General features: G+C 39.7%; 2 pseudogenes; both read right to left on the reverse strand.

Moving 5' to 3' along the window:
- Positions 1 to 1,503: 1,503 nt before the first annotated feature.
- Positions 1,504 to 1,794, reverse strand: LOC110542176 (RNA guanine-N7 methyltransferase activating subunit-like; annotated as a pseudogene).
- An 8,081-nt stretch (positions 1,795 to 9,875) lies between these two features.
- LOC110541880 (inhibitor of nuclear factor kappa-B kinase subunit alpha-like) lies at positions 9,876 to 24,884 on the reverse strand (annotated as a pseudogene).
- Between the last annotated feature and the right edge of the window lie 344 nt (positions 24,885 to 25,228).

Raw genomic sequence — 25,228 nt, forward strand, 5'->3', positions numbered from 1 at the left:
TGCCTGCCTGCCACCACACTCTGGCCATGATGGCTATGGAATAACCTTCTGCAACTGTGAGCAAGCCCTCAGTTAAATGCTTTCTTCTGTATGCTGCCTTGGCCATGATGTTTCATCATAGCAATGTTAACCCTAAGTAAGTCAGCTTTATCAACACACCTCTTTGTTATAGACCCAGTGATTGTGAGCAGAGTCAGCCAGCTAGCCAGGCTGGTGTGTGGTCTGGGGAGCATACAGGCCAGGCTTTACATTACCAAACAATGACCTCTCAGGAGCCAGTCTTGGCAAATTCAAACAGTCAAGGTCATATTGTAGGCTTGTGTGTTCTTAAACAACTTGTTAATGTTTTTAGAGTGGAATTCAGTCCTGTGCATGCCACCTACCTGCTAAGTGTCCTTATTGACACCCACAAACCTAATCAGGAATATGTTTTCAGTAGCATTTTCTGGCTAGCGTGTTTTTCTAGATGTAGGAGGCTGAGGATGATGAACAAAACCACAATTCAGGCACTGGATTAGAATCTTGATTGTGCATCTTCTGAATTTTGTGTGACATTAGACAAATGCCTTAACTTCCCCAACTGTCAATTTCCTGCCAAGGAAATTGCTCTGGTTGTAAAGCTTCAAGAGGTATCCCCAAATTCATAATTCAGATGAATGTTATTTAATATAATATCAAAAGATAATTCAGTGTTTTACATTGTGAATAAGGAAATGTTGGTTAAGGACTTTTTTTTGATTGTTTGTTTGTTTTCAGGTAAAAACTTTTATTTCTGTGACATAAACAGAACCCCTAAATGCCACATAAGGAAAATAGACCAAACTCAAACACTATTAAATCATAAAACAAAACTGCATTTAATATAATGTCAAGCAGTATAATTCATACTTGGTAGATTTATTCCCATCAAGCATTATACCCCTAGTAAAACAAAAAATTTTTGGAACCCCTGCTCAGAGTTAGCCCATGGCAGTTCAGTGTCCAAGTGGGTTCATAGTAATGGAAACAGGGACTGTCTCTGACAAGAACTGATTGGCCTGCTCTTTGATCACCTCCCTCTGAGGGGGGAGCAACCTTACTAGGCCACAGAGGAAATCAATGCAGCCACTCTTGATAAGACCTGATAGACTAAAATCAGAGGGAAGGAGGACCTCCCTTATCAGTGGACTAGGAGAGAGACATGGGTGGGAAAGAGAGAGTACAGGTAGGATTGGGAGGGGGAAAAGGGAGAGAGCTACTGGGGGGATACAAAGTGAATAAACTAATTAATAAAAATAATTAAAAAAAGAAATATAATCAAGCATTGCTTGAGTAAAAAAAATCAAGTCTCAAGTTCTAAACAATTAACAACTCATTCTTCAAAATAGAATGAAAAATATGACCAGAAGAAGACCAAAGTTTTGCATGTTGTCAATATCAATGGTCTCTTTTAAAAAACTGCTGTCATCTGTCAGTAGTAACCATATGGAGGCTGCTCGTGTGACCATACTGTCTTCACTGTTGTCAATAGTATAGCTCTGGTCTCTGCTATGGGTAGTTGTTACCCCATGATCATCCATGCCTCTGATTCTATCGACTGTCACTTGGCCATCCTCGTCTGTTATCCCTATGTCTAAACTGTCTGTTGTCTTGCAGCCAGTTGCCTCTATTTCTTTGTTGACCACCAGCTCTGCTATTCCATTCCTCACCAAGTGGAGAGGAATCAGGAGGATGTTTCAAGTATTCCTAGTACTCCTTGTCATTTTGTGTGAATCTCCTTGCAAACATCTCTTCAAAATTTAGAATCACTTCAGAAGTTCACTCATGTTGAAATTCTGTACAATTTTTAAGATCCTTTCATGGGATATACAAAAGGAGCCTAGGGCATTCACACAGCAGCACCCCACACAGCTCTCCTAGGTAACCAAATGCTCAGGTTGTTAAGGACTTTTATGGTGTGGCAAATAAGTTGATTCTGTATAAGTTCGTATCGTGTTTCCACCACCAGATGTAGTCAGTGCATAGGCTGGTAGAAGCTTCAGAAACTCATAATAAAGATTCCAAGACCTTCGATACCATGATGGGTAGAGTCTTCCAAGGCCCCTGTGGAAGGCTTCTGTCCTGTTTCCTATCTTCTCCTACTTCCTATGTCTATCTTGTTTACCCTGATGAATGAAGTTTCAGCCTCTTCCCTAAGATCCTCCTTGCTGTTTAGCTTCTTTAGTACTGTGGGTTTTAGGATGTTTATCCTATATTATATATCTAATATCCACTTATAAGTGAGTATATACTATGTGTGTCTTTCTGGTTCTGGGATACCTCACTCAGGATGATCTTTTGTAGTTTCCACCATTTGCTATACATTTCATGTTTTCCTTGTTCTTAATTGCTTAGTAGTATGTAAATGTATAAATGTTCCACAATTTCTATACCATTCCTCAGTTGAGGTACATATAGGGTGTTTCCAGATTCTGGCTATTATGAGCAAAGCTGCTATGAACATAGTTGAGCAAATGTCCTTGTTGTATGGTTGAGAATCTTTTGGATATATGCCTAGGAGTGGTATAGCTGGATCTTGAGGTAGGACTCTTCTAAATTTCCTGAAAAAGCACCAGATTGATTTCCAAAGTGGTTGTTAGTAATCTTATGAAAGAAGGGGGAGATAGGAAAACCTGGAGCGGGAAGGAGTTCTAAAAGGAGACCAAAAGGGCCAATATGTTTGAGTCCTGGGAGTTCTGTGGAGACTGATACCCTAACCAAGAAAAATGCATGGAGAGGACCTAAAACCCTGACTCAGATGTAGACTCAGTCTCCAAGTGGGTTCCCTAATAAGGGGAATAGGGTTTTCTTTGGCATGACCTCAGTGATAGGCTCTCTGATAACCTCCCTCTAGGGAATGCAGCCTTGGCAGTCCACAGAGGAAGACAATGCTAACCAGTCCTTATGAGACCTGATAGGCTAGGGTCAAATAGAAGGGGAGGAAGACCTCCCTTATGAATGGACTAGAGGAAGGTCATATGGAGAGAAGATAAAGGGAGGGTAGGGTTGGGAGGAGATGAGGGAGGGATCTATAGTTGGGATACAACTTGAATAAATTGTAATAAATGATAATAATTAAAAAGATTTCAAAATAAATCAGATATATTTCGCCCGACAGAAGATAAACTGGGAAAAAGCCTTCAACATAATTTCATAGGGGTTGATTGTCTGAACAGAAAGGCTATACCAGTGACTATAAGATCAACAACAAATAAATGGGATCTAAAGAAACATAAATATTTTTGTAGGGCATAAAAACTCCACCAATTAGTAAAGCAGTAGCCTTTGGAATAGGAAAAGATCCATATTCAATAAAAAACTAAATGACATCCAATATATGTGAAAAATTAAGTGTTGTAGGTGGTTATTAATATTTACTACTGGTTTATCTTCTTGTAACGCTGCTGTTAATCCTCAGCAGCTGTAAAACCAAATCACCACACAGAGACTGGGTTTTTAGTTAACCTAGAACACAATGCTGGGCAATATTTACTCCCTCCTAAACCTCCAAGCCCTCAGTTTCCTAACATTTAGATTTCCCACATAATACTTGTTTTTTGTGAAATCTTAGGTCTGGTTCATGCTCCAAGTCCTCCAAGCTCTCTCCTCCCGCTCTGCTCTCCTCATGCTCTCCTCCTCCTTCTCGCCCCTTCCTGTTCTCTGGTTCCTCCCCTCTTTCCTGTCCTCTGGCTCCTCCCATTGCACAACATTGTATCTAGTTGCTTTATTTGTGTCCTGTTTACATAAGTTGAGACAGGATGCTTATAGTGAGTATCACAATGCAATATCCAGATTGAAACCAGAGAGTTGGGGGTGAGGAAATCAGCATTTGAATTAACAAGGGTAAGGCATATACATTTTAAAAGAACATTATACCAACATTTCACCCTTTAAGTCCAATAAAAGGCTCCTTTTCTTTCAATCCACTAATTATGAAATTATGAAAACTGTTAGGTAAAATCTACACATGCAATGTCTAGTCCATGTGTATTTAGCACATGGAAAGGGTATCTTAGGAGAAAGTGTCTGATTATCCTATCTATCTTGATAAGTTTAAAATTCTATACCTAAATTAACTTTTATCCTTATTGGTATTACCTATATAAAAAGATTTCTTAATTTCTAAACAACTTAAGCTTAAACGTGGTACTGTAACTATTTGGTCTTCAACCCCATCAGAGACTTGAGAAGTAATAAAATTAGTTATGAGAGTAAATAGGAAGTGCATGTTAGCAGCTTCCAAAAAATAAAAAAATTGACAGAGACAGTTTGCTGCTGAACAGTTAGTCACCCATAACTCTCTATAATGTTGGAACATCATCTTCAGCCTTCTGGCTCAGAATATTTTGACAGATATATACGTGAAGAAGGAACTTTTTAGGACTTGCTTACCCTGTCTTGGCAGAGTTCTGCAGTAGACTTGTCCTGCATTTAAGCTTGCCCATTTTAGGCAGAATTTGTCTGTTGAGAAGCGAGGGTGTTTTCTTTACCCGAGTGGCTTGTTTGCAACATTTGAAGCCATCTCCATATGGAGGTTCTTCAATGCTCATTATCTTCTTTCAGGTAGGCAGGGTGCTGCCAGGAAATGACTTGTCTCATTGTCAAAGAATCTTTAAAATAATAAGAACATTTTAAATGCCATATTCTGTAGGTCGCTGAAGTTTTTGAAGACTACCTATCTTTATGAAATCGCTTTGTATACAAAATCATATCTATCTGTCAAACCTACGAGATATACTCCTGTGATAAATTAGACTAGTGTCTGACATGACTATGAGTTCAATAACTAACAATTAACTTGCATACCTAATATCCTAACCACCTTTTAATAGTAGTTTAAAAGTATTGGAAGTAACCTTGACTTTCTATCAATATAGTAAAGCTTATACCAATGTTATTAAAAATACTTATTTTTGCATCAATATGCAAAATCCTATACCAGAGTTAAAATTAACCTTATTTGGGAATAACAAATAAAACCTTAAGTTGAGTAGATTCAATAATCTACCTTTTTTCTATTTCTATAAAATATCCCTGTATATCCCTTGTTTCACTTTGAATAAGACCATTTATAATAAACATCTCCCAATGACAATAAAATTTTGTAGCCATAGCAAACAACCAAAAACATACCCAACCCCCTTTAAAGGAAATTGGACACTGTTCTCATGAGTTTCTTCTAGCTGACATTGTGGACATGTAGAAATCTTGTAGGGGACCCAAATAAAAATTGTTAATTAAGCAAGCAATAACATTTGTGGTCCAATACATTTGAATGTTGAGAAATTTTAGGCTTAATAAAAGTCCTTTTTGGAACAGTCTAAAATGCTGGACCAGTTAAAATTAGTAGCTTTCTTCAAAGTTCTTTTGGGAGCAGGCTTTAATGAGAAAATAGCAATTGAAGCAGTTGAGGCAGGAACAAGCAGAATGCTGGGATATGCAAGATGCTGGAACAGATGTGTCAATGTCTCAGCATGATGAAGAATGATTCTGTTAGGTTTGATCCAGCATCTCTGGTGTCCAGTTCTTTTGTTCTGCAAACATATAATTTCTCACAAGCATTTATATAGTGTTCTAAAATTATAAATATATGAGATGTGCAGGATGAAACTAAACTGTAAGCCATTTTTAATCTATATCAATTAAAAGGTTAGCATAATGCATTTTGAGGATATTATAGCCAAGGATTTGTTGGCCAAGTATTGTTGAAGTTCTGGCTAGAGACACATTTTTATGTCTCAGTCAGTTTTAGAGTTGTTCCCATGTAAAGGGATTAGCAATATAAGTTACCACTTTTATTGAACATACAATCATTATCATCAAAACAAGGTTAGGTAGATTAAAATATCTTTTCGGGCTCTTGCGTGCCTGTTTCATTAGGCCAAGTTGCTACCTATTTCCCTAGAGAAGCCTCCCATTAGAGAGACAAGCTGGTTGCCTAGAGCAATAGAAAACACATGTTTTAAGTAAACTTTATATAAATTCCTTTTTAATTTAGAAATATAAGCACACTCTAGGTATCTTGTACCTGTTTTGAGGTTTAGCCCTAGATTTTTATATATGTTGTAGCTATTTGTCCTATTCCCTTGTTTATATAGCCTTTATAGCCAAACTTTATTTAAACTCCCTCTTACCTCTAGCATTTAAGCATACCCTAGGCATCTTGTACCTGGACTTTACATTGAAAGTGACTATTTTTTGTCTTGCCCCTTTTTTATGCAGACTGGACAGTTATGACTTTATAGCCTAACTTTATATATAAACTCTCTTAGTATTAGCATATAAACTCTCTTACCCTTAGCGTTAAGTATATCCTAGACATCTTTTACCTGGACTTTACAATGATAGTGGCTATTCTTTGGCTTGCCCTCTTTTTAACATGGGATGGACAGTTTTGTTTTTTAAACATATGAATATAATTTTTGAGTTTTAGGACTAAACTAGGTTGGCATGTACTTTGCCATCTTTAAGCCTATTGTGTCTTTTTTACATTAAGCATGACCAACATTTGTGAAAATGTTTCATGTTTAAAAGGATAAGGTAGTTTCCAGAGCAGTGTGACATTATCTCTCTTTATATAAACGTAAAAATTATGTGAATCCAACCTTTAGACCAATAAGGATACAACATTATTAAGAGAAAAAAATTTACATGGTAACCTTAAGGAAAATTTTGTCATTTTGAATCTTAAGAGTATCTCTGCAAATGGCTAAACAGCAGGAATTAACATCCTAGCTTTTATTATGTAAATAAGCTTGATCCAGAACTCAGATATCTGCCTGTTTCTTTTTACTTTGTGTTGGGAAGAAAGGCATGTGCCTTCACCAACTTGTTCAGATATATATAGTTTCAAATCAGTATATTTGTAACTCAAAGCCTTTATATGAAAATCCAGCAAAGAGAAAAGAAAAATTTAAGTTTGGGGTCAGTTGTGCCAATTTACAGTGTAACAAACAAAGCCCAGTTGGTTATTTTAGTTGATGTTTCAATAAATTGGCGGACCCTTACCAGAAAGAGCTGACAAATACCTTGCAGCCAGAGAGCTTTGAATTTTAGCCGTTATTAACCTAATTATTTGGATGAGTACTATTGTCTGTAACTTAGTACCCCAATCCTTGGCTTTTTCCCCATTTTCTCCTTGAACTTTCTTGGAGAAGGCATGGAGAAGAACCAACAGCATTAAACATATTGCAACCAGATCCATGAATATGACAGCCAAAATGAAGTCAAAGGGGATTAAAACACCCTCTGCCACGGCAATTCTTTATTTTACATGCAGTTTAGGTCAAACTCTGTCTAGAGGTTTGAATGCCTCTAGTTCCTTTCTTTCCTGCCATGGCTATGGAGCTGAACCAGTTGAGCCAGGCACAGTATAAAAGAGCCATGCTTGTTTACCCCTTAGTTAAACTGCAGCAGCAGCCGGTTTTGTTACGGAAGTCTCTGGTCTGCCCATGGAGGTTGTCTTTTGCTCCTGGGCAGGTTTAAGAGTCTCTCTTAAAGAGACAGTAACTGACCTGGGAGTTTTTAGATTTTAAGTTCAGTTTGCATCATTGGAAGCTTATTCCCCTCACCAAATTATGATAAAGTAAGATTTAAAAGGTGTGGATTCTTAGATTAGTTGGGTGCCATTTGTTGTGTTTGATTGTTGTTGCATGGAAGAATGCTCTTTTATGAGGAAAACTGGAGTGTATTTCAGGGAGAGAAGAAGTGGGGGGATGCTGTGAGGATTGAAGTGATAGGAAACTGTAGTTGAGTTTTATCATATGAGAGAGGAATGCTTTCTTTTTTTAAATTTTTTTTAAAAAAACAATTGATTATTACAATTCACTTTGTATCCCAACAAATCAAGCAGTCTAGTTAAAAATGGGGTACAGACCCAAACAAGGAATACTCAAAAGAGGAACCTTAAGTGGTTGAGAAACAGTAAAAGAAATCTTCAACATCTGTAGTCATTGGGAAAACGCAAATCAATAGTACTGTGAGATCCCATATTGTACATGTCAGAATGGCTTAGATCAATAACACAAGTGACAGTCATACTTTTGAAGAATGTAGGTCACAGGGAATAATCCTCTATTGCTGGTGGGAGTGAAAACTTGTATAGCCACTGTGGAAATCATTATGGTGGTTCTTCAGAAAAACTGGAATCTATCTACCTCAAGAGCCAGCTATACCACTTTTGGGTGTACACCCAAAGGACCCTCCAACTTATCAAAAGGACATTAGCAGAACCATGTTCTCTGTGGCTTTCTTCATAATAGCCAATATCTGGAAAAAACCACAGATGTCCCTAAACTGATGAATAGACACAGGAATTGTGGTACATTTACACAATCGATTATGATTCAGTTATTTACATAATGATGGCACAGAACCTGTGGAAGCAGCCAACCAGTGTTTCATTTGATTTAAGGCCCACTTCCCAAGATAGAACCCATATCCAACACTGCTAGAGTAACCAGGAACTGGACTATACAGCTCACATAATGAGGGTAAAACAAAACTTTTTATTAGTCATAAAAAGTATCAATAAAATGGCTTCTAATGATATTCTGCTATACTCATCAATCTGTCCTTTATCCACTGATCATCACAGAGGGTTTCTCCAGCAATAGATGTGAAGAGATGCAGAGAACCACAGTCAGACATTATTCAAAGAGAGTATTAATGGGAGGTCTCCGTCAAACCCATTTACTCAAATATCATGGCATCCAAAGAACTTGTAAGAGCCAGTGTTGGTGGAGGACACTAGGAAAAGAAGGCCTTGTGAATCAACTAAGCAATGACCATATGAGCTCACAAAGACCAAAAGGGAAAGCATGGGACCTACAAGGGCCTGAGTTATGTCCTCTGTGTATGTATACATCTTTTTTTTTCAATTTTAAAATCATTTAATATACAAAGTGAAAAACTATAATATAAAAGCATTTCACATTTTTTAAAACAAAATAACACCTTCCAAATTATTTAACAGAAGGCAGAGATCCACAATCTTTTATCTGAAACCCCCAAGTCCAGATTGTTTCAGAATTAAAAAAAAAATTCTGATTTTAGAAAGGTAATTCAGTGCATACACCATGCTACATTAACCCTCAAAAGAGTTTGTGGCAATATGCCCCATTAATAAAACACATTAATATTTATGCAGCAAAATAAATGAATATTCACACTAAATGGGATAAACAGAGTCAGTGTCAGGTCAGAATACATCCAGAGGCAAGTAAATCTTGTTACCAAAAACCTTGAAAACCTTGTTTTCAGAACTTCTTGGATTTTGAAACTATAATTATAAAGGGATGCAGAACTTTTGAAACTTGTATGACAAGACACAAAAGATTGTTTAAACAAGCGATCCATTTTTACAAATGCAAAAACATACCACCTTCAAATACATTATAAATTAACAGAAATCTTTGATATTATTATTAAATGTACACCTTAAATACACGTACATATAGCACACAACACAGTTCATTATAGTCAGCTGATATTGAAGGCATGTATGCACAATCCCCTAAGGACACTTCTAAATGTGCAGTTATAAAGATGAGATTCCTCTAACTCCTTATGAGGCCAAGAAGAGCACATGCTGAGTCAAACCCAAGGAGGCAGGTGTCAGTCTTCAGGAAGCTCCATTTTACTTGTGAGCTGTCTCTTCCACAGAAACTCAGTAGACAACTTTTACTTAAAATGAACACTGGATGAATTTTTTGTCTCTGTATTCTAATACCACATGGGCCCTATGCCTAAAATTTACAACTTTAGAAGATAACTTTTCCATCAGCTAAACAAGCAGTACTTTGCCAATTTTAATGATAAGCCTTCCATTGGCTTGAGGACAGTGAACAAGTGGCGAGTCATTTTGTTAACCAACTCCAATCAAGACTCATCATACCATTGCTCTGTTCCTCATTTGCTTCATGGATAATAGTACTTAAATGGCTAAGACAGTTCAGATTTTCTTCTATCATTTGTGATAATGTCTCTCCATTTTGTGGAGTTACCACACATGTCAAAGGAAGTTCATAGTCTGTTAATGTGGGGGGCAGCCATGCTGATGCTGGAGGGGTTACTGTCCATTCTAGACTGGATCCTACAAGAGAGCGGACAGAACTCTGTGTACAGGAAATTTTAAGGAGGTGCCAAATTTCTTTCTGCCTCTTTCCCTGCATAAACATGACAGTATTGTCAGCTTCTTTGATGTTACTGAGGGCCACTTCCACCTTGGGGAGTAGATCAATAATCTTCTGCTTACAACCCAACAACTTGCTCAGGTGACCAAACAGCTCCTTGAGAATACAGTCCTGACTCTGCACAGTGTGCACAATGATCTTCACCATCTCTGTGCTGTCACTGTAGGAGTGGTCTGTAGGTCTGCGATTTAACTGCTTATAAAGATCAATGGCATGCTGTTCCAGAGATTCCATCAAGTCTCTCTGGTGTCTCCCATAGGGGCTCTTCTGCTGCTCCATGATTTCAGTATGCAAAGGCATAATTTGATCCTCAAGGTATCCAATGACACCAACCTCAGCCTAGTGAATAGCCTTTTCTTCCATTTCTTTCCATGCTTTCAGCATTATTTTTTTCTGAAGAGAATCCATAGGCCATCTGCTCACTGTATCTCTCCAAGTCAAGCTGGATGCTTTTGTGAAAAAACTCCAATTTAGCTTTGAGTTGCTGTGATGCTGAGATCAAAGTATTCTTCATTTTTGTCAAGTTAGCATTATATCTAAGAAGACTTAACATGCTGTTCTCTGTCCCTGAAAGAGCCTGTTGTAGTCTTCTTTTAGCCCAGATACATAGTGCACTGCCTCAGCCCATACTTTATGCAGCTGTATAATTGAAAGCTGTATCTTGCTGTCTTGTACAATATAATTTACACAATCAGATAAACTCCTGGATGCAAATGGCCCTTCATATACATTTTTACTTTTATCAATAAATAAACCATGTAGCTATCACAGCCTCTAACTCCATCTAGAACACATTGAGAGGCTGGTTTCCGAGGATCCAGAGAAATTCCTGTCTCTGACAGAAGTTCTTGAGAACCAGTATTTATTCCTGTTTCATGCTCAATTCGAGACTGTAGTGAATGAATACTTTCATCACACAGTAACAGAAAAGAGTTGATTTTTGCAGAAGTCACATTTAGGATGTGCACTATCTTTAAATTGAGAATGTGATCCATTAACACAAAACATCGTGGCTGCTTCAAAGTAAGATCAATGGGTCCCCCTCTCTGCTGTGGGTCCCAATTCAGCATCAACTGTAGCCAGCTTTCCATGGACCCTACAATTAAACTACAAAGGCTGTTTGGCTGAGGTAAATGGCTACCAAACTGAACTCCAGTCATCTCTTCACATGCAAATATACACCTTGGATCTTTCTTCTTCATCTTCTCATGCCAGGTAAATGGTGCAGATGATGCAAAAAACGTCCTATATCCGGCAATACATTCGAACAGTATGGTCCCAAAGCTCCAATAATTCACAGTGGCTGTGTACAGCTTATTTTCAAGGAGCCCTGGGGCCAAATACTGCAATGGCAATGTTCCCACAAAAGACGTACACAGACTTCCTTGATCAACATCCTTGGGCATAACCCAAACCAATGATTTTATGTATTATCTTCCCATCAACATCTTGAAGAACTATATTTTCAGGATTTAGATCTCGCTGTATAATTTTGTTTTCATGCAAATATCAAATCCCAGATCCTAAGTTACTCAGTAAAGAAAGTATCTGGCTTTCTTTAACTTCACAACAATTTTCTGGTTTGTTGAGTAACTTCCGAAGGTCTCCTCCAGAGCAGGATTCCATTGCTAGAAGTGGCACATAGTTAATTAGAAAATTCAATTCCTCAGGGACATCACAGGCCTTTACAACATTTGCATGGTTCAACTTTTTCATGATCTGAATTTCATGGCACCATCGTTCTCTGTTTTTGGTACTTAGCTCTAGGCGACAAGACTTAATTGCTATTTTGAGATCAAGTTCCCGGTGCTGGTACAGGCAGATGTTCCCGAAGCTGCCCAAGGCAGAGCCGCTCCCGCATCTCCCATGACCAAGCCGCAGCCCCGGGGGCCGCTCCATGGGGCAGGAGCGCCAGGCACCTTCATGTATACAGCTTTTATCTTAGAACATTTATGTTAATCCTGTTGTGAGAATGAGTGAGTCAAACTGTTGTGTCTGTGCTAGGGACTCTTTTCCTCCTGTTACATTCTGATATTCAACTTTGATACGATAGTTTTTGCTTCTTATTATATATTATTTTGTGATGTCTGGTTGTTATCTAAGAGAAACCTGCTTTTCTTTATCTAGTAAGAGACCGAAAGAGAGTGGATCCTGAGGGGAGGAGTAGAGGGAGCAGAAAATATTATTAGAAGGAAAACCTATTTTCTTTTTTTTAATTTTTTATTTAACTTTTATTAATTACAGTTTATTCATTTTGTATCCCACCATAAGCCCCTCCCTCCTCCCCTCCCGGTCCCACCTCCATCCCATTCTGCATGCATGCCCTTCCCCAAGTCCACTGATAGGGGAGGTCCTCCTCCCCTTCTTTCTGATCTTAGACTATCAGTTCTCATCAGAAGTGGCTGCATTGTCAGGGTTCTAGGTTATCTCCCTGAATAGTCCTTGGTTGGAGTATGAGTCTCTGGGGAAGTTCCCTGTGTTTAAATTTTCTTGTTCTGTTGCTCTCCTTGTGGAGTTCCTGTCCTCTCCAGCTCTTACTATTTCCCAATTCTTACATAAAATTCCATTCACTCTGCCCAACAGTTGGCCATCAGGCTCAGCATCTGCTTTGACAGTCTGCATGGCAGAGGCTTTCAGAGGCCCTCTGTGGCAGGTTCCTAGGTTGTTTCCTGTTTTCTTCTTCTGGTTTTCAGAGGCCCTCTGTAGCAGGTTCCTAGGTTGTTTCCTGTTTTCTTTCTCTTCTGATGTCCATCTTCTTTGCCTTTCAGGATGGGGATTGAACATTTTAGCTAGGGTCCTCTCTTTTGCTTAGTTTGTTTAGATGGGCAGATTTTAGTGTGTTTATTGTATGTCTATATGAGTGAATATATACCATGTGTGCCTTTTTTCTTCTGGGACAATTCACTCAGGAAGATCCTTTCCAATTCCCACCATTTACCTGCAAGTTTCATGATTTCTTTATTTTTCATTGCTGAGTAATACTCCATTGTACAGATGTACCACAGTTTCTGCATCCATTCTTCAGTTGAGGGGCATCTGGGCTGTTTCCAGCTTCTGGCTATTACAAATAAGGCTGCTACAAACATGGTTGAACAAATGTTCTCTTTGTGTACTTGAGCATCTTTTGGATATATGCCTAGAAGTAGTATAGCAGGATCTTGAGGAAGCACTATTCCTAGTTGTCTGAGAAAGCGCCAGATTGCTTTCCAGAGTAGTTGTAACAGTTTACATTCCCACCAGCAGTGGAGAAGGGTTCCCCTTTCTCCACAACCTCTCCAGCATGTGTTGTCACTTGAGTTTTTGATTTTGGCCATTCTGATGGGTGTAAGGTGAAATCTCAGGGTTGTTTTGATTTGCATTATCCTAATGGCTAATGAGGTTGAGCATTTCTTTAAGTGCTTCTCTGCCATTCAATATTCCTCTACAGAGAGTTCTCTGTTTAGCTCTTTTTCCCATTTTTTAAGTGGATTACTTGGTTTGCTGCTTTTCAGCTTCTTTAGTTATTTATATATACTGGATATGAGTCCTCTGTCAGATATAGGGTTGGTGATGATTTTTTCCCAATCTGTAGGCAGTTGCTTTGTTTTGATGATGGTGTCATTTGCTTTACAGAAGCTTTTCAGTTTCATGAGGTCCCATTTATTGATTGTTGCTCTTAGAGCCTGTGCTGTTGGTGTTCTGTTTAGGAAGTTTCTCCTGTACCAATGAGTTCTAGGGTATTCCCCACTTTTTTTTCTAGCCGATTTAATGTTTCTGGTTTTATGTTGAGGTCTTTGATCCACTTGGACTTCAGTTTTGTTCAGGGTGATAAGTATGGATCTATTTGCATTTTTCTACATGTAGACATCCAGTTGGACCAGCACCATTTGTTGAAGGTGCTATCTTTTTTCCATTTTATGGTTTTGGCATCTTTGTCAGAAATCAGGTCTTCATAAGTGTGTGGGTTTATTTCTGGTTCTTCTGTTCAGTTCCATTGATCCACCATTCTGTTTCTATGCCAGTACCATACAGTTTTTATAACTGTTGCTCTATAGTACAGCTTGAGATCAGGGATGGAGATACTGCCAGAGATCTTTTATTGTAGAGGATTGTTTTAGCAATTCTGGGTTTCTTGTTATTCCATACAAAGTTTATAATTTTTCTTTCCATGTCTGTAAAGAATTGTGTTGGCAATTTGATGGGAATTGCGTTAAATCTGTAGATTGCTTTTGGTAAGATGGCCATTTTTACTATGTTAATCCTGCCAAGCCATGAGCATGGGAGATCTTTCCATCTTCTCATATCTGGAAAACCTATTTTCAATAAAAAAAACAAAAATAAATACATAAACAACTGATAAATGGGACCATCTCAAATTAGAAAGAAAAACAACTGGACCTTGAATAAGGGCCAGCTAAGAAGAAAGAACAAGTCAGGCAATTTAGGGGAGGACTGTCCTTGAAGCTGTAAGCGGCCCGCTACAGAATCGAAAAATGGGAAGAAGGGAGGACTGTTTTTGGAGCTGTGAGCTCCCCACTACAGCTGCCAGCTGCATTACTGTTATCTTTTCTACTGACTAATCAACGTAAAGGCCTGATTCTTTTAGGAATAAAAACTCTGTGCTTTGTATGCTCGGGGTCGTCTCCTGCTTTGAAGGGACGACCCCCATCGCAATCGGAATAAACTGCCTCTTGCTTTTGCATCGAACCGTGGTCTGTGAGTCACTTTGGGGGAGGGAGCGGTATGGACCCTACACTGGGAGTGCAGGTTTTGCACAACCTGCCCAAAAGTTGGTTAATTGTAATTTAAACAGTCTTTGGTCTCTCCTGGTGGATTTCACCTTAAGAGTTTCAGCACAATTCCTGCTCATCTCATAGTGGAATAGAAGAAGCATGGAAAACAGCCCAACTCTAGAGCTTATACAGTGCCTGCTTTCCTTCCTCCTTGATCTCTCCTGGTATCAGGAGCATTATCACCTCAGTCTAGGAAGCAGGAACCTCATTTTGAGAATGAACAGAAATGAGAGTGAAGGCAGAGCAGAACTGAGCTTTCTTCCAGTCCATGAAGAGAAGGGCCTCCCTGGGAAACATGTGCAAATTGTCCAGTGGGCAAAGTGATATAGAGAGAACCAAGGGGAGAGAGGGCAGCCTACTAGGTGAGGCACTGGTATAAACTGCAGTCTACAGAAGAAGACAATGCAGCCATTCTTGATGAGACCTAAGAGACTAGGATCAGAAGGAAGGAGAGGAAGACCTCCCCTATCAGTAGACTTGGGAAGGGGCATGTGTGGAGAAGGGGGAAGAGGGGTGGAATGGGAAGGGAGGAGGGAGTTGTTTATGGGGTGATACAAAGTTAATAAATTGTAATTAATAAAAATTAAAATAAAAATATTTATTCGGGGGCAAGATGGCAGTGCTGGGACGACTCTCGTTCTGACCAGAAGCACGGCAAGATCGGCCCAATGACCAGCAGTTAGAACTTGCGGCCCTAAAACACAAGTTATTGTGTTTCCCAGGTGAGAGGATACCCACGGATACCCACTGTGGAGGATTCAATAAACTTCAACTGACCCAGCTAAACCTCGGAAGAGTTTCCGGTTCCAACAGGTTCTTGGTCGCCAGCCCAGAGCCATATGCCAATGTGCTCTGATCACTGTCCCAGACTGAACTGTGGGCCCCACAACACCAGAGACTGGGATTTCCAGTGGAGAGATAACCCCACAGTGCAGGAAACGATTGGGACTGACCTTAGGTCACCCAGATATTTCCTGAAAAAGACCTGGGGTTCCACAGGTGCCCAGGAGCCAACCCAGAACCAGAGCTGTGGACCCAGGCACTGGCCCAGTATCCTGCCTGCACGCCTGACTTGCTATCCTGGATAGAACTGTGGGCCCCAGGACATCAGAGACTGAGTTCCTCTGTCAGGTGCAAACCCACAGGGAGGGGAACAGCAGGTCTGATCTCAGAGCACTAACCTGATACCACCACCCCAAAAAGGTCTCGAGAAAAATGACCCAGTTTCAGCAGAAGTCCAGGCACACAATCACCAGAAAGGCAGAGCCATGCTCCTCTGTGCCTGTGGGTTCTACTCGCTATCCCAGACAGAAAGGAGGTCCCCAAAGCAAAGTCTGGGTGTCCAAGTCAGGAGGAAACACCACAGCGGGGGTGATCACCAGGTCCAATGCTCAGGACACCCAGCTCCAGAAGACTTTCTGAATTCACACAGACTGTAGGCTCTAGCCTTCTACTACAGGCATGAGCACTGTACTCAGCTACCATTGTTGAGTACCACTAGGGCACTGGGGCACACAGCTGCATCCTCAGACCTACAAAAGCCAGAGCGCCATTACAGCAACCCTCAGATATTGTTCCAAGGTTCAACCAGTTATCCCTAGCTAAACTGACAAAACTGTGGGAATCCCTGGTTCTTCAAGAGGGCTACACCCAAAAATTACACCTTAAGAGCAACAGCTGCAGCTCACTAAATTCAGAGCAAGAAACCCAGCAGCAGGGCAGCTATCACCAGGACCTCTCCTGATGAGAAAAGAGCCTTCCTGAACATGACAGTTACCACACGGGTCCAAACACCTGAAGTGAACTGTGATAATTCCTGAAAAGCAACACCATTTAGTTGACCATACCCAAAAAGCTGAGGAGAACTCCTTCAGAACCCGGCTAAGTGGATTCTCCCCACCCCAGGACCCAGCAGGCACCAGAAACTAACAGACAACATCTGAGACAGAGAGATGGGTAGAGGCCAGCGAAAAAGCACAACTAACAAAAGGAAAAGCAATATAGCATCCCCAGAATCCAGTTATCCAGGGGCAAGTAGCCCTGGACACCCTAACATAAGTGAAATTCAAGAAGATGACCTTAATCTATGCTTATGAAAAGGTTAATGGAGGAAGTAAATAAAATGTGTAAAGAATTAGGGGATGATATAATAAAAGAGATTATGGCCATCCATAAAGAAATACAGGAAGATGCAGTCAAACAGTTTGTGGCTTTCAGAGAGCAAATGATTAAATCACTGGAAGAAATAAAAGAAACAAAGGAATGTTCAAAGAAACACGAAAAGGAGTTGAAGAAAAAAACAGGAAAATACAGTCAGACAGGTGAAGGTAATCAACAAAATGGTTCAAGATCTGAAAATAGAATTGGAAAAAATTAAAGAAAACACAAATGGAGGAAATCATGGAGAGGGACAACCTAGGAAAGAAAACAGGAACTACAGAGGTAAGCATAATCAACAGACTACAAGAGATGGAAGAAAGAATCTCAGGTGTGGAAGATACAGTTGAAGAAATTGATGTGTCCATCAAAGAAAATAATAAATCTAAAAAATTCCTGGCAAAAGCTGTCTAAGAAATTTAAGACAACATAAAAAGACAAAACCTAAGAATAATAAGAATAGAGGAAAAGAAGATTCCTTCCTCCAAGGCCCAGAAAATATTTTCAACAAAATCATTGAAGAAAATTCCCCCCTCCCTTAATGGAGAGGAGTATAAGAATACAAGAGGCCTACAGAACACCTAATAAATTAGACCAGAAAAAAATCCCCCCATCACATAATAATCAAAACAATAAGTATACAGAACAAAGAAAAAATAAAGCTGACAGGGAAAAAGGCCAAGTAACATATAATGGCAACCCAATCAGAATCACACCTGACTTCTCAACAGAAACTATGAAAGTCAGAAGGGCCTGGACAGATATCCTGCAGACCCTAATAGAATACAGATGTCAGCCTAGGCTACTGTACCAGCAAAATTCTCAGTCTTCATAGACGGAGAAAACAAGATATTCAATGACATAAACAAACTTCAACAATACCTACACACAAATCCAGTGTTACAGAAGATACTAGAAGGAAAAATACAACTCAAGAAATCTAACTACTTTCAAGAAAACACAGGAAATAAGTAAACTTACTACAGCAAAACAAAAAGTAGCCAAACACACAAACACACTACCATAGCGAACATCAATATTAAAGGATCTAACAGCCACTGGTCATTAATCTCCCTCAACATCAATGGATTCAAATCTCCAATAAAAAGACAAAGACTCACAGAATGAATGCATAAACAAGACCCAGCAATCTGTTGCATACAAGACACACCCAAGTCACAAAGATAGACATTACTTGAGAGTAAAGTGGAAGACAGTTTTCCAAGCAAATGGACCCAAGAAGCAAGCAGGAGTAGCCATTCTAATATCTGATAAAATAGACTTTCAACCAAAATTAATCAAAAGAGATGGGGAAGGACATTTCATACTCATCAAGGGAAAAATCCACCAGGAACATATCACAATCCTGAACATTTAAGCTCCAAATGCAAGGGCACCCACATTTTTAAAAGAAACATTAATGAAACTTAAGTCACACATAGACCCCACACACTAATAGTGGGAGACTTCAACAACCCATTCTTAATAAAAGACCCGTCAACAAAACAGAAATTAAACAAAGAAACAATAACTGTGACAGAAGTCATGAATCAAATGGACATCTATAGAACCTTTCACCCAAGCACAAAATAGTTTATCTTCTTCTCAGCACCTCATGGAACATTCTCCAAAATAGACCATATGGTTGGTCACAAAGCAAGCCTCCACAGCTACAGGAAGATTGAAATAATCCCTTGTATCCTATCTGATCACCATTGAATAAAGCTGGACAAAAATAGCAAAAGACCTACACACATATGGAAACTGAACAACTTGCTACTAAATGATAGCTGAGTCAGAGAAGAAATAAAGAAAGAAATTAAAGACTTCCTAGAATTCAATGAAAATGAAGGCACAACATACCCAAACTTATGGGATAAGATGAAGCAGTGCTAAGAGGAAAGTTTACAGCACTAAGTGCCTTCCAGAAGAAATTCGAGACTGCTCATTCAAGCAACTTAACAGCTCACTTAAAAACCTTAGAAAAAGAAGAAGCAGACACACCAAAAAGGAGTAAACAGCTGGAAATAATCAAACTCAGGGCTAAAATCAATCAATTAGAAACAAATAAAACAAAAACAATTCAAAGAATCAATGAAACCAAAAGCTTGTTCTTTGAAAAAATCAACAAGATAGACAAACTCTTAGCCAAACAACTAAAAGACAGAGAGACACTATCCAAATTAATACAATCAGAAATGAAAAGGGGACATAAAAACAGACACAAAGGAAATCCAAACAATCGTTAGAACTAACTTCAAAAGCCTACATGCCACAAAATTTGAAAATCTAAATGAAATGGACAATTTTCTTGATTGTTTTGACTTACCAAAGCTGAATCAAGACCAGGTAAATTAATTAAATAGTCCTATATCCCCTGAGGAAATAGAAGCCATCATTGAAAGTCTCCCATGCAAACAAAGCCGAGGGCCAGATGGTTTCATTGCAGAATTCTAACAGACCTTCAAAGAAGAGCTAACACCAATACTCTTCAAACTCTTCCACAAAATAGAAACAGAAGGAACATTACCAAACTCATTCTATGAAGCCACAGGCACCTTGGTACCAAAACCTCACAAAGACTCAAAAAAGAAAGAGAATTTCAGGCCAATCTCCCTCATGAACATCGATGCCAAAATACTCAACAAAATACTTGCAAACCAAATACAAGAACACATCAAAGATATCATCCACTATGACCAAGTAGGCTTCATCCTAGGCAGGCAGGTGTGGTTCAATATATGAAAATCCATCAATGTGATCCACCACATAAAAAACTGAAAGAGAAAAACCACATGATCATCTCCTTAGATGCTGAAAAAACTTTGAGAAAATCCAACATCCATTCATGTTTAACATTTTGGAGAGATCAGGGATACAAGTCACATACCTGAACATAGTACAGGCAATATACAGCAAGCTTATAGCCAATATCAAACTCAATGGAATGCAATTTAAAATTTTCCCACTGAAATCAGGGACAAGGCAAGGCTGCCCACTCCTTCATGTCTCTTCAACATTGTTCCTGAAGTCCTTGCTAGTGCAATAAGACAGTTAAAGGAGATCAAGGGGATACAAATTGGAAAGGAAGAAGTCAAATTATCACTATTTGCAGATGATATGATAGTATACCTAAGTGACTCCAAAAATTCTACTACACAACTCCTACAGCTGAAAAACACCTTCAGCAAAGTAGCTGGATATAAGATTAAACCAAAAAAGTTGGTAGCCCTCCTGTATACAAAAGACAAAAGGACTGAGAAAGAAATTAGTAAAAAGACACCTTTCACAATAGCCACAAAGAACATAAAGTACCTTGGTGTGCAGAAGAAGAAGAAAACAGGAAACAAGTTAGGAACCTCCCACAGAGGGCTTCTGAAAGGCTCTGCCCTGCAGACTATAAAAGCAAATGTTGAGACTTATGGCCAAACTTTGGATAGAATGAAAGGAATCTTATGAAAGCAGTGGGAAATAATAGGTAGGTCTGGAGAGGACAGGAGGTCCACAAGGAGAGCAACAGAACCAAAAAATTTGAGCACAGTCGTCTTTCCTGAGACTCATACTCCAACCAAGTACCATGCATGGAGATAACTTAGAACCCATACACAGACTGTAGCCCATGGCAGTTCAGTGTCCAAGTGGGTTCCATAGTAATGGGAAGAGGGACTGCTTCTGACATGAACTAATTGGCTTCTCTTTGATCAAAATCCCCTGAGGGGGCAGCAGCCTTACTAGACCACAGAGGAAGAAAATACAGCCACTCCTGATGTGAACTAACAGACTAGGACCAGAAGGAAGAAGAAGAAACCCTCCCCTACCAGTGGACTTGGGGAGGGGAGTGTGTGGAGAAAAGGCAGGAAGGGAGGGATTGGGAGGAGAGGAGGGAGGGAACTAGAGGGGGGATGCAAAGTAAATAAAGTATAATTTAAAAAAAAAAGTACCTTGGTGTGAACTTAACCAAGCAAATCAAGCACTTGTATGAGAAAAATTTCAAGTCTCTGAAGAAAGAATTAGAAGAAGATATCAGAACATGGAAAGTTCTCCCATGCTCATGATTTGGCAAGATTAATATAGTAAAACTGGCCATCTTACCAAAAGCAATCTACAGATACAATGCAATTCCCATCAAATTACTGACACAATTCTTTACAGACCTTGAACGAAAAATTTTCACCTTCCTATGGAACAACAAGAAACCAAGAATTGCTAAAATTATTCTCTATAGTAAAAGATTTTCAGCAGGTATCTCCGTCCCTGATCTCAAGCTGTACTACAGAGCAACAATATAAAAAAATGTGTGGTACTGGCATAGAAACAGAGTGGTGGATCAATGGAATCGAATAGAAAACCCTGAAATAAATCCATAGTCTTATGGACACGTGATTTTTGACAAAGATGCCAAAACCATTCAATGGAAAAAAGACAGCTCCTTCAACTAATGGTGCTAGTCTTGTAAGACCTGGGGTCTCACAGCTCAGGAGTTCAATCGTGCCCTTCCCAGAAACTCCCCCAGACCAAGACTCATTGCAAAAGCAAGAGGTTTATTAACCATTGTACAAGGGGGTCACCCCTGCCGGTCAGCAAAGAGTGGCACCAGGAGACAAAGGCCTTTAGGTTTTTAAAAGAAAAATTGCAGGAAATTTGAAGTTGCAGTTTTGGCAATTTAGGATTGGATGAGGAAGTTATAAAGTAAGATAATTGGTTAATCTTAGGTGTTCAAGCTTGGCCAGTCCTGCCAAGTGTCAATGCAGCTGCAAATTAAGGTGGGGGTGGTTAGCTCATCCTTGAAGATTAGGGGCTACAGACTTTTGGCTGGAGGTCAAAAGCTACTCAGAAGAAGTCTAGGTTCACTGCTAAGAAATGCTATCTCAAGGACAAGGGTCTGGTCCTTCTTTTGCTGAGTGAAGGTCATTGCTTGCTTGCCTTTTTTTTATATCTGTCCTCACAGATAGGGTCACATTCCTTCACTCTCTGGAAAGGTACTAAGAGGCTTTAGCTTAACCTGGACCTAAAACTCAAAACTATAGGCTTTAGAAGACATACAGGTTACAAAGTTAGTCTAACCCTTTCAGTCTAACAGGATGTCTACATGTAGAAAAATGCAAATAGATCCATACTTACCACCCTGCACAAAACTAAAGTCCAAGTGGATCAAAGACCTCAACCTAAAACCAGACACACTAAATCACTTAGAAGAAAAAGTGAGCAAGAGCCTAGAACTCATTGGTACAGGAGAAACTTCCTGAACAGAATACCAACAACTCAGGCTCTAAGAGCAAAAATCAATAAGTGGGACCTCATGAAACTGAAAAGCTTCTGCAAAGAAAAGGACACTGTCATCAGAACAAAACAACTGCCTAGAGATTGGGAAAGGATCTTCACCAACCCTATATATGACAGAGGACTAATTTCCAGTATATATAAAGAACTCAAGAAGTTAAACAGCAACAAATCAAGTCATCCAATTAAAAAATGGATTACAGAGCTAAACAGAGAATTCTAAACAGAGGAATATTGAATGACAGAGAAACACTTAAAGAAATGTTTGACATCCTTAGTTATGAGGGAAATGCAAATCAAAACGACCCTAAGATTTCACCTTACACCCATCAGAATGGCTAAGATCAAAAACTCAAGTGACAACACATGCTGGAGAGGTTATGGAGAAAGGATTACCCTCCTCCACTGCTTGTGGGAATGTAAACTTGTACAACCATCCCGGAAATCAATCTAGCACTTCCTCAGACAATTAGGAACAGCGCTTCCTCAGGATGTGGCTATACCAATTCTAGGCATATAAGCAAAAGAGGCTCAAGTACACAATAAGGACATTAGCTCAACCATGTTTGTAGCAGCTTTATTTGTAACACCCAAGAACCTGGAAACAGCCCAGATGCCCCTCAGTTGAAAAATGCATACAGAAATTGTGGTACATCTACACAATGGAATATTACTCAGCAATAAAAAAACAAACAAACAAGGAAATCACGAAATTTGCAGGTAAATAGTGGGATTTGGAGAAGATCATCCTTAGTGAGCTATCCCAGAAGCAGAAAGACAAACATGCTATATACTCACTCATATAGACATATAATATAGGATAAACATACTAAAATCTGTACACCTAAAGAAACTAATCAAGAGGGAGGACTCTTGCTAAAATGCTCAATCCCTATCCAGAAAGGCAAAGAGGATGGACATCAGAAAAGTGGGAACAAGTCAGGAGCCTGACACAGGACCTCTGAAAGGTTCTGCCCTGCAGAATATCAATGCAGATACTGAGACTTATGGCCAACCTTTGGGCAGAGTGGAGGGAATCTTATGAAAGAAGTGGGAAACAGTAAGATCTGGAGAAGACAGGAACTCCACAAGGAGAGCAACAGAACCAAAACAATCTGAGCACAGGGGTCTTTCCTGAGACTGATACTTCAACCAAGGACCATGCATGGAGATAACCTAAGACTCCTGCATAGATGGAGCCCATGGCAGTTCAGGATCCACGTGGGTTCCATAGTAATAGGAACAGGAACTGTCTCTGACATGAACTGATTGGTCTGCTCTTTAAGTACCTCCCCCTGAGGGGGGGGAGTAGCATTACTCAGCCACAGAAGAAGACAATGCAGCTAGTGCTGATGAGACCTAATTGACTAGGATCAGAAGGAAAGAGATGAAGGACTCCCCTATCAGTGGACTTGGGGAGGGTCATTCGTGCCGAGGGGGGGAGGAAGGGAGGGATAGGCAAAGGAGGAGGGAAGGTACCCCAGGGAGGATACAAAGTGAACAAAGTGTAATTAATAAAGAATTTTTAAAAAGTTACGATAATATGAATGCATCTACCAAGCAAACTTTTCATTTAACAATAAATTTTACACAAAGTAATAAAAATATTTATAAATTTATCATGGCCTCAAAGCATAACAAAAAGATATTGAAAGCCACCATGACCCCATACACTTCTCTGACACTTCTAGCATGTACTATATGCTCTTAGTACAACACCCAAACTTGTAAATTCTTAACTTAGCTTCTCCTTTTAATCTATACACACCAGTGTTGACAAATCTGTGGAAGAATGGAGGCTATCTCTCAATTATTAATCAGTCATGCATAACAAATCCCAGGCAGAAAGAGGAAGTGTGCAGGCCCAGGGCTGTGTGTGGTGCAGGCTGCCAGTGAGACTCTCAAGGAGATTTGTGTTGGAAGATGAAGCACTGTGGGAGGACAGCTGTAAACCTGCTGACAGTAATAAACTGCCAGGTCTTCTGCCTGCACGCTGTTGATTGTGAGAGTGAAATCTGTCCCAGATCGACTGCCTGTGAAGCATTCAGGGACCCCAGAGGGGCGATTGGATGCATAGTAGATTAGCAGTTTAGGAGGCTGCCCTGATTTCTGTTGGTACCAATGTACTTCATTACTCACACTCTGACTGGCCTTGCAGCCTAGAGTGATCCTGTCTCCTACAAATGTGGACATGAATTCGGGAGACTGGGTTATCACAATGTTCCCCTCAGCACCTGCAATCAGAAATAGACAATGAGTATTCACATATACACACAAAGAGTTCCTGATACAAATGTTGGGATCTAAAATGCCTTTCCTAATGGCATTGCCTGAATCCCATTGATTTCCTATAGAAAATAGCAGTTTCTCTACAAATGAATTAATTTGATGATATTCTAATACTCTTTAATGCCTCACCAGACATCCAGAGGAGCAGGAAGACGAAGACCTGGTGTGACTCCATCTTGGTGCCCAGGCTCTCTGATGCTTTTCAGTTCTCACTGCAAGGGCCTTGTTTATAAATTATGGCCAGCTGGGATGGCTTTTAGGAAGTTATGCAAAGTAGTCAATCAAATGAGAACATAAGTAGCCAGGGTACTGGGTTGCAAGAGAATACAGGTTAAAGCTACAGCCAAAACTATTATCAATAATCCAGAACCCCTGCACAGATGTAGCCCAGGGCAGTTCAGAGTCCAATTGGGTTACATAGTAATGTGAAGAGGGACTGCCTCTGACATAATCTGATTGGCCTGCTCTTTGATCACCTCCCTCTGGGGGGGAGCAGCCTTACCAGGCCATAGTAGAGGA

The sequence above is a fragment of the Meriones unguiculatus genome, chromosome 5, assembly GCF_030254825.1.
Source record: "Meriones unguiculatus strain TT.TT164.6M chromosome 5, Bangor_MerUng_6.1, whole genome shotgun sequence".
NCBI lineage: Eukaryota > Metazoa > Chordata > Mammalia > Rodentia > Muridae > Meriones > Meriones unguiculatus.